The 10,357-nt window shown below is 40.4% G+C and overlaps 1 protein-coding gene, 1 long non-coding RNA gene and 1 other non-coding gene across 4 annotated transcripts in view; 2 read left to right on the plus strand and 1 right to left on the minus strand.

The window, feature by feature from the left end:
• BCAR3 (BCAR3 adaptor protein, NSP family member) overlaps positions 1-1,521 on the minus strand; it is an 88,103-nt gene extending 86,582 nt beyond the window's left edge. The window contains exon 1 of one of the 2 annotated variants that reach the window (XM_035333893.1): positions 1,359-1,521. The gene's annotated coding sequence lies outside the window, so the exon portion shown is untranslated. Of the gene's footprint in view, positions 1-739 lie in introns of both variants that reach the window. The other variant, XM_035333891.1, reaches the window with a different exon arrangement.
• The window catches only part of LOC118171103, a 47,045-nt gene extending 37,298 nt beyond the window's left edge, over positions 1-9,747 (plus strand). The window contains exon 3 of the long non-coding RNA XR_004753038.1: positions 9,624-9,747. This is a non-coding gene — a long non-coding RNA (uncharacterized LOC118171103). The remainder of the gene's footprint in view (positions 1-9,623) is intronic.
• On the plus strand, positions 9,676-9,760 carry TRNAR-UCU. The gene is given in 2 exon segments: positions 9,676-9,712; positions 9,725-9,760. It is a non-coding gene; the product is annotated as a tRNA-Arg (tRNA).
• Positions 9,761-10,357: the final 597 nt, after the last annotated feature.

Below are 10,357 nucleotides of genomic sequence, written 5' to 3' on the forward strand. Positions count from 1 at the left end.
AACACTATCTAGCATGGCTCCCTTCATCATCCCTCACATAGAAATTCATGCTTGTGCCATGACTCCAACATTTTTCCAAGAGCAGAAACAAGTACAGTCATGTGAAATGAGCTCTAAGCAATACCGCTGTCAAAGTGGGAAAAACAGACAATACACTAACATATTCCTGTATTTTTCCTCAAACTTCTCCCTTATTTTTTCCCAATCCAGCTGTAAAGACATGTTAAAATAAGATTAATTTTATCTTTCAAGTAATTTAGATAAATTGACAAAAATGTAAAACCAATTCAAACATCTAAAAAAACAAAACAAAACAATGCCCTAAACATTATACAATACAAGAAGAAAGATTCCCTGCATTACTTAACTTGCAAGTTGTTAGCACAATTATTTTTTTATAATAAATGCAGATCATATACAATCTCCCTACAAACTTTCTCTCTCAATATATTACATTATTGCAAGGAGGATTTTAATCTTATTCTTCATGGATTTTAGAAAACCTTTTATTACTACATAACATTTATTTTCATGCAGAATTTTAAAAAACATTGCTCACAGAGTGAGGAGTAACTCCTATGACTTGGACCTAAGATTAAGATCTTTCTAAATTTTAATTCTACAAGAAGTTGAATAGGAAATATCTGCTAGCACATCTAATTGTCTGTTATTAACCTGCGAGCACTGTTCATAACAATAAAATGGTAATGATTAATAAAATATAAATAACAGTTCTTACCATAGAAGGAGGTTATCACGGTCTATTATGTAGGCTTAAAATGTAAAAGCTTTCTGGTAAAAGACACCTTGAGAAGCCCTGTGCCCAATCAGCAATCAGACCTGCGTAGGAGACAGCAGCTGATGAATCATAACGATGATAACTGAGCTGTAAGGTTATTTTTTGTTATTGGTGGTTTGTGTGTGTTTGTTTCCTAAAAGAGGAAGAAGCCATATACTGCATTTTGTGAACTTCTTGACTTTCTTTTTTTGTTACTTTTCCACTACATGAAAAGTGTGACAACTACTTGCCAATGATTCATTAAGAAACGAAGAAGTTCCTATTTTTCAGCTGTCGCTTTTACAGCATATTTCAAAAAAAAAAAAATTCAAAACAAAATTTGCTTATACACTGGGAGAAAAGATTCAAAAACTAAATAAAAAAAAAAAGATGCATTTATGTCAAAGTAAAACAATACATAAGCTCAAAACACATTCAAGCAGTACCAGAGATCAAAAGATTATTAGGGAGAGGTACACTTATCTACTCCATTATCACATTATAGTTTATCATGTTTTATTATTACTATTTGATTATGGTAGCCACTTACAAGGTTCAGTTAGGATCATTCCCCACTTACCTATGCTGCATGTCTGCCTCAAAATCCCTGATGCTCTCAAAAATTAGATGTATACTTATATTATTTTGCAATCCAGGTTATTTTTCCTTCAGCCACAGGTACTTATCCTAACCAGAAGGATCCTGAGGATCTGCAGAGCAGGATGAGGCCAGTGCTGCACTGCTGTCAGCCCTGTGCTGTGCACATCCAGTGGTTGCGGGCTAAACTTGGCCAGCTCCCTGCAACACAGGAGCCTCCCACCCAGTGCTAGCACTTGCACCACCTGCGTGTCCTTGGCTTTATTTAAAAGTGCAGCAACCAGTTCTCATGTGAACCTCCTTTCTGTCTGACAATAGAAATGAGAACTACAACAGTTTGAGAAAATCCCATCAGAGCTCAAAAGACCAAAACGTCAGGTGAACTTTCCATGGGCAGGATACACCCACCATAGTGCACCCCGATTTGAGACCTGAAACCTGTTTGATACCACACATCTCAGGGTTCCCAGTACTGGGAAGGACATGAAATTACATATACAAACCTCCCCCCCCCCCCCCCCCCCCCTTTTTTTTTTTTAATCTACCGTATTAGCACAGTATTAGCATGGTATTTTAAGCAGTACTTTACAGAGCCTGAGTGCATTTATTTCTCGGACAATAACAAACCAGTACCTCCTGATGCCAAACAACAGGTCACTAGACTGCTTTGAGGTAAAAGCTCAAGAAAGAGAGGTATGATGTCAGGAATGTTAAAACCCATGAGTTGAAGAGCAATGTCTATCATTTATATAAGTAAATTAAAGTTGAGCCATGTGCATCTTGCAGGTATAATTTCCCGTGCCCAACACGTGTCACAGGAGCTCTGCCAGCAGAGAATCTGACGATGTGGATTTCTGACTTGAAGTGACTGCAGAGGCTGCGGGGGGCTGATTTCACCATGATCTGTGGATTAGCAGGACAGTCACCCCAGCTCCATTTTGTACCGCAGGAGCAGAGACCCAGAAAAAAACTGTCAAACCAAAGCCCTAGCAAATTTTAACTAGCATCATCAACATTATTCTCTTTCTCCATAACCCACATCTTTATGTTTCTCCTTTGTCCTTTCTTTTGTCCACCAGGTTCTGCCACTCTATTCTTATATCTTCCAGGAATTCCAAATTAATTAATTAATTAAATTAATTCCAAATTCCTCCTGCCACAGTAGTCCTATTTTATTTTAACTTAGTGTGACTATAACTTCCCCAGCCTGCCTAGAGATATCACTTCTCACACTTTCACCAAATGCTGTTCAACTGTTTTCTCATTCTGACTAGTACATCATATCACCATCTCTAGTAGGTAACTGTTGCTGAAAAATAAGATGCAAAACTGTCAGTCAAAAAATCTAAGGCCTCCATACAATAACAATTGCATAGCATTTAATACTAAATACCAAAAGCGTTCATTTCCCTGCCAAACTAGCTTTGTCACCACAAGACCTAGAAAAACAAATGACAATTTTGTAGCAATTCCATTAATCATTAAACAAAGTCCACATAAACAAAAATCTGAAAGAAGCACCACTGAGCCTTTACCCGGGTGTAACTGTCCATCCATCCCCCGCCCCCGGGGCGGGGGGGCCATTTTGGATAGGGGCTGTGCTGGTATTTCAGGCTTTTTTGGTCTGATTCTCTGGATTCCACACCTTAGTGGTTGCAAACTGGAATACCTACAATACTACTTACAACCATGTCTTGCAATAATTATATTTGCATTATTTCCATGGAGGGAAAAAGATAGCAAAAAAAGAATAGATCTCGTTAGTAGTGCTTGCTATAATTTCCAGATACCAAAGACCCTGGAAGCTGCTTGTTTTGATTTGCTGCTGTAATGACTGGTACATACTATTAATTCAAACAAATCAAGATGACCATATGTAAGTATATAACACTTCTACAAAATAAGGAGACTTCGAGTTAATGAGAGACTAAACAGGAATTTCAGTTCTTAAAGTGGATTTTTTTTTTAGGTTATTAAGTCAATGCTTACTGCCTGCCGGTATTTTGGAAATAAAATTGAAGTCCCCAAAAGAACAAAAGGACATTATTTTACTGCAACACTAGAACCGAGGAAAATTCAGTACTGATTTAAAGTGGCAGAGCTAACTCCACACATTCATCACAAAGAAGCCTTTGTGTCTGCACTGTCTGCACAGAATAGCCTTTGACGTGCAGCTTTTTGTGTCTTCATGCTGTAACTTCTACAGAGTAATAAGTTGTATTAACTTCAGGGACTGGCTTTATGAGATAAAACTTGGAATGAAGAATATGGAACAACAATTAAGCAAGGCTTAACTACAGACATCTCTTGCCAGTTCATCATTCTTCCGCTGTAGTTGTTAAAGCGGAGAAAAAGAATTCTGATAGAAGTGCAGAACACAAGTTTGATGGTCTGCTTATAAGCTGGCTGCAAAACTGCAGCATGGCATTCACTGATACAGTATCTGAATAACTTCCAGAATAAATTTACTGTGTTTACAGATAGAAAACATTTTTTTTAACTGCCAGTGTTGAAGCATTGATCAAGTTGTAATATTTTTGACCAGTATACAATGCTACTTCCTATGTATAACGTCATTCCAATGGAGGTTCTTGAGAAGATATTTTAACTTAATTGGTGTATGGGGATCTTTGCTGTTTTCACTTTCCTTAGATACATTTATTATCTACAATACGTGGTTAAATAAGTTGTCTTGGAACTATAAGAAAAGTTAGCCAGATTTCAAGTGGGCCAGTACAAGATGATAAATGTGGCTCAACTGATGATCATAATCTACTGTAAACAGCAATAGATGGGGCAAATCTACAGTTCTAGAAATACTAGTTATGTTATATAATCACCTTCATTATACAATTCCAAGATGGAATGTAAGCAAAAGAAGGACAGAGCAGAACTCCAGACAGGTAAGGCAGAGCTGTGCCTAGCTCCTGGCCCTGCTAGTGACTGGCAGGTGTCTTCAGGAGAGTCACTCGGCCATTTCTCAAGTCAGTCTACCTACATCTGGAATTTTGCTATCTATCTGGTTTTAGAAAACCACTTGTTAATAGAATATTAAAAGGCTAGAAATTACCACCATAGTCACAATGGAAATATACGTTTCAGGTAACTGCTGTACTATTTCTAATGTGCATAAACCCAATAACATCACAGTTTTCCAACTGAGTACAAACTTCCAGTTCCCTCTGTGTGCTTCCCATCCTGCAAGCATTCATATCCAGGTACTTAAGGTGGGTCCCCCGGTGTGCTGCTTTCACAGAGGATGAGTGAGATCCTCCCCCATCGTAAGGGGCTTCACTGAGCCCAAGCCATCACTTCTCTTTAGATTATGAGAACCCTTCCCATGGGATGTATTCCCTCCTACCCCAATCTCCTCTGAAAAGACTGGAGAGACACCTGGGCCCCTATGAACTTCACCCTCAGAAGTGAAGAGCCCTAAAACACTAGTGATTTCCTGCTTGCCATATCTTTTCATCCAAAATACCTGCAGTATCTGCAGGTAACTCTTTTACAGAACTCATGCTTTGTTAACTTCCCTGCTGTTATTCTTGTTGGAGGGTGAGCCTGAGTGTGTGCATGCACCACAAGCTGCTGAGCATCTTCTGTGCACCACTGTGCCTGCACAGGGCCGGGTGCCCAGTCTTTACTGCCAGCACACTCCCCTCACAGCTTGCCAAGTGGTAGTGAAAGAGTGAGCAAGACAAAGAATGTCAGTGCAGAGTCGGAAGGCTGCAGGCACTGACTGGAGAGTTAGGCAATTTCACAGACGTACCATGGAGCTAAAGCTTCTGTGGAAGACTGAGTTGGTTATGATCCTCACTATACCTGCAAGTAAATGTGGATGGCTTGCCTAGCCATGCCAGAAGTAAAAGACACGGTTAGAATTTGAGAATTGCTGGCACCCCGTCCTGTGCCATTCCATTACCTCATATTGCACAGTGACTTCAGTTACAAAAATCTAATTCATAAATTGTGATACAGTCCCATTAAGTGAAAATTCAAAGAGACATAGATGATTTATGAATAAAGCTTGAAAATATAATTCACATCTTCTGGTTCTAAAATTCCAGAGGGATAATTTTCTGAAAAATTCCAGTACAGTCAAATCAACATACATTTGAAATGGATCTAGTAAAAACTTGTTGAGGGAGAAAGGGAGGGAGGGAGAAAAGTATATATATAGTTCTGGGCTAGATTCCCAGACTGTGTAATATATGTAGTTAAAAGGCTGACAAAAGAACATGATTTTAAATAACATTGTTGCTGCAATTACATCAGAGTCAGTGTTCACATATTATGCTGAGTCAGTCACTCATAATCACAAAGCAAAATTTCATTAAGAATAAAACTTTTCATCCTTTCAGAAGATGCCTGGCAATTCCTTGCCAGAAGTGGCACTGACCACACACAACCTTAGGGACACACTTTCTGCTCAGTGATGACCTAATAGTTGGCAGGACACCATGAGCCAACTATTGTTTTTAGCTGTCAAGAAAAATAGTCTGCACAATGGGAAATCTAAAAAGCGCAACAAGACCCATAATTTATTCCAAGATCAAGTTCTCCTTATCAAGGAGACGTGAGTCTGCAGCAGTCTTCCTACCTCTATTCAGTCAGTAGAGATTAAAAGCACTTCTCCCAGAAAGAACAGTAATGACAACAATTAAAGCCAGGGTTTATTAACCAGGGACATCTCCAAATAAAAGGTTGGCAAAAATCACCTGTTCTCTATGTGAAAATGAACACTATGCCAGCTCAGCTGGTAACAAACAAGCAAAACAAAACAAACTAAAAGGCATTACAGGCCAATTTTTCCTCTTACTAACATCAACATAGCCTTGAAATAACTTCACTGACTTGGCTTAGTTAGGTCAGATTCAGAACAGTGCAAATGAAAGCAGAAGTTAAGCCAGTGTTTTACTTACAAAACATTGCCGTTACCTGCACTCAGATGTCTGCACTGCACCACTGCTCAAACACTGCACTTGTTTCATACATACACATCATTCACAGAGCATGTGAGTAAGGAGAGAAAACAAATACTGCGTTTAAATGGTGTGGGGGAAGTTAAGGAATGTTTTAGATGGTTTCAAAATTATCATCTTTTAACTGTGTATTCAAATTCTTGTTCTTAATCTGCATCCTTGCTGAGCAAAATGTATATATTAAATATCTCAAAGTCCTATATGTAAAGAAGTTCATACTAGAGAAGTATGTCCTACACCTCTTGATTTTTTTCTGAAGTCTTGAGACCAAATCTGTGTACTTGCTGTGGGTTTTCTCCTATTTGTTTTGCATGTAAACTCTGGCAAAGAGAGAATAATCTTTATCAGTGTCTCAAGCTTATTAGGACAACACAACTGCTTCATTCTTACAAAATGAAGAACCAGTAACTGAGCTGAGGAAACAACCGAATAAACAGGGAACAGGAGAACTCCATCATCCAGTAGAAAAGCTGTACAAAGGAGAAGGGAAGCTTGGTGAAAAGCAGCCCAACTGCCTGGATAGATTCTAATATACAACTTTTACCACTTAGGTTTGACATATGGAAACTGACAAACTAAACCAGGTATGTAATAAGGCATTTCCATCAAAATTTCATCTCAGAATTTTAAAGTTACCTTGCAGATGACTAACTGCACAACAACATGCGGGAATAAGAAAACTTCTAGCACCTATATTTTAAGAAGGGAAAATGGAGCAGACTGTAACATGGCATGGTAGTTGCAAGGCTGGAACAAGAATCCAGAAGTTCAAGATTAAATCACTAGATTGCAGATACATTTTTATTTTTTATTTTTTGCATAGGAGGAGCTGAATTACAGTGACATCTGTGAAAAGCTTTAAAGGAACAACTCAGTTGTGTAAATATTTGTTGGCTTGATGTTAATAACAACAATTTAAAAAATCCCAGATATTACATCTGGTTTTCAAAATGTAAGGCAAGAACAAAAACTTTGCACCTTCAACTTTGTTTTTTATAATTATTAACTTGAGCCTGTAGTCTTTGGGACTGTTTCACAACTTAAGGTACATCTGAGGATCAAGTTGAGGCAAAAAGGGCTGTTGCTCAGCTCTTTGTTTGCTCTGAAAACAACAAATAGCAAAAGAGAGACTAGATAAAACTTCATGATACCAGAGAAATAAACTTAAGCTGAAGAGCAAATGCTTACAGAAAAGATACCCTGAAATCTAGGATTTTGCTAATAAAAAAATAAAATAAAAAATAAAATAAATAAATAAATAAAAAACCACAGACAGCAAGAAGTAGAACTAAGCCACACGGAAATAGAGAGCTGCAGTACAAAGGCCAAAGATCAAGGGTGGTTGGTACAGTTAAGAACATTAATTTGAAACGCATCACAGGTAAGTACCTTGCACAGTACACAACTTGAGGAACATACAAAAAGGAAACTGAAAAGAGCTACATGAGAAAGTTTGAGAAGTGACAAACTTCAGCTTATTATAAAAACTGAGATGTTAATAAAGAGCAAAATAGCTCCTTGTTTTAAAAATAAAGTGAACAGACTCTCCTTTTGCAACAGAAAAGCACAAAATAAGTTATGTTCCTGAAATGCGCTGGAATACAAGATGAGTGAAATGCAGTAGAACTATAAATCAACACTGAAAAAAAATGCTTGTAGCTATTCTTCACTGTGTCAAGCTACACAAACAAGGACTAAAAAAATAAAAGCAGAAAAGGTCCATAAAGGAAGCATGAAATAATTCTGTAAAGGAACCCCCCACTGGAAAACAATGCTGAAACTCAAATTGTAGCAAGTCTCTCAAAGACCACTCCAATCTTATGACTAATTTCTAGGTTTTTATTATCAGTGGGAAAATACCATAGGGTGGTGACATTTTTGGCCCACTTTTGATCCACTTGCTGTCCTGGGTCAAGGTATTGGTATCTCAGTTTCTCCTCATTTAAAACTAGCAGAATACCACCTAGCTTAGTTCAGTGAAAACTAAGTGCCCGCACAATTGAACTTCAGCTCCCTGAAACAGAGCATAAATGTGAAGAGGAGCTTAGAAGACAGCTTGTAAGAGAACTGAACTTCAGCTGGCCCTAGAAAAGCTAGTCCAAAGGACACATCCAGGTCCAGACGCTATAAAAAGTTAATCTGTTGTTGCTTAACATACCACGTTTCCTCAATTCAGGCTGTGAGCTGTTCTGTTTCTCATGCAGCAGCTCCATCTGCTGTCAAAAACGAAAGGTGGACTTTGCATTGGGACTACGTTCACAATGGAGGGGAAAAAAATATGCAAACTGACTTGAACAATTTTAAATATCTCTGGACAATTTCTGAACACATCTCTGTGTGTCAGCCCTGCAAGAACACCAGCCAGCCTGTTACCTGCCTGTGTAAACCAACTAACCAAAATGAAATTATGAGAGGAGATAACACTCAAACAAGCCTCAGAATTATTTGCTCATACAGCTTCAGGACTAGTTTTCTCAAAGCTAACTCCTGCTCTTCAGTATCTGCAATTATTAGTGCACTGCTGTCCAAAGCCACCATGGTATCAAATCACACTGGGGAGGTGCTGACACTTGGTCGCCCTACAATAAATGTGCCCAGATACTCCTATACCAAAGGATGGTAATTTGGGCAATTTTTAGCTACATACAAGTGATTTATTTGAGCTGAACAAATATAAATTTAAGCTCGTTATTTTGATGACTAATTCAGTTCTTAAAAACAAAAGTTCTGTTTCCTTTATGAAGCACAGAACCTGAGTTGTTAGTCTGAGGACACAAATAAACATTTATTTACAAGAAGCACAAAGGAATTTGGTGCAGAATGGCACAGTTGTGGCAAAACCACACAGACCCAGAGCTCATAAATCCAATGAGACCTACTCTGACTCTTGCACAACTTCAATTCTTAGATGCATTTACTTTTATGTTTTTCTCCACTTCTATAGATACTGATATTGATTATTACATGAAATACACTGATTATTACATGAAATACAAGACTCTCACAAAACCTATACATCCTGTGCAACGCAGGCAGCAGCATTACAGAGCAGACGTGCTGCCAGCCCTGCCTGCTCCGGCCCCAGCTCACTCTCCTGAGCCACCCAGGTGCCTCCCCCCCGTGCGCACAGGCTGCCTCGGGACTTGTTTACACAGCAGCTAATAAGGCTAAGCCTGTTCATACTAGTTAAAAAAAACTGGAGAAATGATAAAAAGCGCATTATTAACGAGTGAAAAGGAAGGCACCCGGCGCCAAGGCCTTACAAGCAGAGCACGGCTGCGCAGGCTCTATGGGCGGCGTGCGGAGAATCCAACAGGTGGCTCCGTGGCGCAATGGATAGCGCATTGGACTTCTAGAGGGTGAAGCGATTCAAAGGTTCCGGGTTCGAGTCCCGGCGGAGTCGAATGTGCTTTTGTTTCTTATTTTCCTTCCTCTTTCCGTGTGGCTGCGACCTTTCCCCCCTGCCTCCGTCCCTTCCCTCACAGCCCCGGTAACCGAGCCGACCATCCTGGCGCTTCCCGGCGGCCGGCTCTCGTCAGCGAGTGCCTGCGGGGCCGCCTGACCGAGCGGGGGCGGCGACAACGACCCCGGCCAGCGTCGCGGGTGGCCGCGAGGCCGCCGCCCGGACTCGAACCGCGGCTGAGAGCGCGGCAGCGTAGCCGCTCCCGGCAGCGGGGCGGCGCCGAGCCGAACACGGACGCCCCCGCGACGGGACACTCGAGCCCGCCTCCTCCCTCAGGCAGCGGCCGAGCCTTGAAGCGCGCGGGGCACCAACGGCCACGCACGAGGCGCCAAGGGCCGCCTGTGGCCGCCCGTCCGTGCCTCACACAAGGAGCGGTTTTTAAAAAAATGTGTGGAAAGAAAGGTCCCAAGCAAACCCCGGCAACAGCAACGACCTTGGCACTTGTATCTGACCAACGGAGTCATGCTGTTTGGTTTCTAGAACCGTCTCTGGAAAACGATCTTAGCTGGAAATAAGGCTACTTCTCTCCTTCAGTCT

Source organism: Oxyura jamaicensis, chromosome 8, assembly GCF_011077185.1.
Source record: "Oxyura jamaicensis isolate SHBP4307 breed ruddy duck chromosome 8, BPBGC_Ojam_1.0, whole genome shotgun sequence".
Lineage (NCBI taxonomy): Eukaryota > Metazoa > Chordata > Aves > Anseriformes > Anatidae > Oxyura > Oxyura jamaicensis.